Source organism: Arachis ipaensis, chromosome B09 (assembly GCF_000816755.2).
Source record: "Arachis ipaensis cultivar K30076 chromosome B09, Araip1.1, whole genome shotgun sequence".
NCBI classification, from domain to species: domain Eukaryota; kingdom Viridiplantae; phylum Streptophyta; class Magnoliopsida; order Fabales; family Fabaceae; genus Arachis; species Arachis ipaensis.
The window spans coordinates 120,707,219-120,710,079 of NC_029793.2; the positions used below are offsets into that span (position 1 = coordinate 120,707,219).

A 2,861-nucleotide genomic window follows, 5' to 3' on the forward strand; every position below is an offset into this window, starting at 1 on the left:
TTGTATTGTGTCGTTTGTACAACCCAAAAATGAGTGTATAGCTCATGTCTAATTGTTTCATTAGATAATCAGTTCGTTATCATTATGTACGTGATTGTGGTGGTTGTTAAAAGTAAATTCCACTATTGCACTATTGATGATGAACCAACTGTCTAAGTAACCGAATGATAACTTTTATTGTTCAAATAACATAATATTTAAGCAAAATTTTTAGTTTATCAATTATAATAAGTCAAATTATGTAATCAATTATATTAAATTAGTACGCAACGTGTTAGCCTAAAATTGATTAGTATTTGCTGAGGGATGTGACTAATTAATGTGTGCTCCTCATTATTAGCCTAGGATACCCCTGGCCTTCGCTAGATATTTTTTAGGGAGGTGACAAATTTCCTCCTTCATCGATCAATTATTGTATGTCCGCCCCTTATTTTATTCAAACGAGTATTGCTCTATTGCATTATTGCCATATGAACAGTTTAGGAAGCCTTTCACATGTTCCAGGCACTTTACTGGAACTGAAATGTTCCGATGTACAGAGCCATTAAGATTTATTATTAACAATTTCAAGGGTAGAGATTGAAGATATACAATTTAAGATGAGCTTGAAAAGAGGTTGTACACTGAGAGGAAGAGACTTGTTGAAGATATACCATTTGCATTTTGCGGAGCTTGGAGAGTGAACCTGATTTTGCTATTACGTTGTAGTCCAAGTCGAAAGTATAGATTGAGGCGTATATGGAATGACTCAATTTATATGACTTAGTGATAGGCAATTTGATTCACATTTGTGGCTTAATCAACATATAAAATGTAGGATATAAGTATCTGAAAAAAATATATCAAGAACTTATGGATTATGTAATTTAATACTTTGGTTCAGATCCACTAAAAAAAACTCAAATCTGAATCAACGCAAACCAATTAAAAAATTTAATGAATCAATTCTCAATTTTTCCCAAATCCAAACAAATGCAACCATGAATACTTCAATCAAACGGAGGCAGAACTATCGACTTTGGCTTGGGGCAACATTTACATGTATGTTTGGCAGAAAAATCGCAGAGTCGCAGACTATATTTATTAATATTATTTAAAACAATTTTAATTTCCTCCTATTATATTCATGTGATAGGATCAATTATCACACACTTAGTAAGTTTTAAACTGAAATATTCATACAATATATTTTCACTATCTTATGCAATTTAAACTTAGTAAGTAAACTACAATTATCAGAATATTTTATGCTAATTTCACAAATTTTATGTAAATTTAGTTATTTTACTTGATAATTATATGCTTTTTTTAAGAAAGAATAATTTTATTTTAGCACTTAAATAAAATAAAAACTATTTTTAGATTAAAAAAATTATGTTGACATAAACTTTTAATTAAATCTAAAAATTATTATTAAAAAAAATTTATTTGAAAAAAATTTGTTGTGTAAAAAAATTTAATTGATTTTTTTTTATTATTTTCTTGATTCAATCGGTCAAATTCTTTTTCATCTTATACCAATGTAGCCACTTTTGGACTTTTGGTCACCATTCTTTCTGTCTTTTTAGTTTATAGCCATCATTTAAAGGATTTTTTGGGCATTGCCATAGATGCTAGCGGACAAAGATTTAACTTGTAACCGGTCCGTACTTCGTATAGCAAAGTTCCAATAAAGAGGGATGGAATACGTGAACACTTTCCCAAAGTTTATTATATACTAGAGGATATTTTTAGCTTTTTATAGGCGTGGCACTCTTTTAAACCATGTATTACTCTGCACTCAATAGTAGCGAGGGCCGGATTCACAAATGTTATCATGGGCCAGGTTAATAATATATATAATATTAAAAATTATGTAAAAAAAATATATAATATAAGATGTATTACAAAAATATACTGATAGAGAATATATTTTAAAGTATAAAAAATATGTGTATATTTTTTACTAACGAAGTGATCGATTCTTCATATCATAAAATTTATCGATAATAGAATTTGTGTCAAATTTTTTAGCAATTTTCTTTTCAATATAATTAAAAGACGATTAATAAAAAAATCATCTTTCATTTTATTTCTAAGTTATTTTTCACAATATTTATAGTTGAAAAAGATCTCTTAATTATAGCAGTTGAAATAGAGAGAATTAATATCAAATAAATAAAAAAAAGACGGTCACAAAAATAAAAGAATTCACTTTATGAGATTTAAAAATTTTTATTTAATTAAAAATATTAATATAGGACCGAGGCCTCCACTCACCCCTATGTCCGTCCCTGTTAGTAGTAGGGATAATGTGCTTACATATGCAAATTTCTCCACTATATATACAGCGTGTTCATGCAAGTTTTTTCATAAAATAATTTGGTTGTTCTTTTATTACATATTAATAGTTGAATAATATAGTATTATTAAGGGGTAAGAAAAAGAAGAAGATGAGAGTGGCAGTGGTGGGTGGTGGAATAAGTGGATTGGCTTCTGCGTATGTATTGGCCAAAGAGGGAGTGAATGTGACTCTTTATGAGAAAGAAGATTATTTGGGAGGCCATGCCAAAACTGTGAATGTTGATGGTATTGATTTGGACCTTGGTTTCATGCTCTTCAACCCGGTAATTCTAAGTCTCTACACATACAATTTTCATTCTTCTTATGTTGTTGCATCTAAAAAATTTCTTGGTTTGTAGTTAACTATCCATTCATTGCCTTTAACTTTAATTTTCTCATTTTGTTGCTTTGTCTCAAAGTGCTTAAAAATGCTCACAGGAATTTTGTTGTCGTTTACTACACTACCTTCGCCAAGATAAAATTGCCAATTTAGTCTTGCCATATTATCCAAATTAGTCTTGTCCCATTATTATTATTAT

General features: G+C 29.0%; 1 pseudogene; it reads left to right on the forward strand.

Annotated features, from left to right (window-relative positions):
• Positions 2,328-2,861, forward strand: part of LOC107617706 — a 7,911-nt pseudogene continuing 7,377 nt past the window's right edge.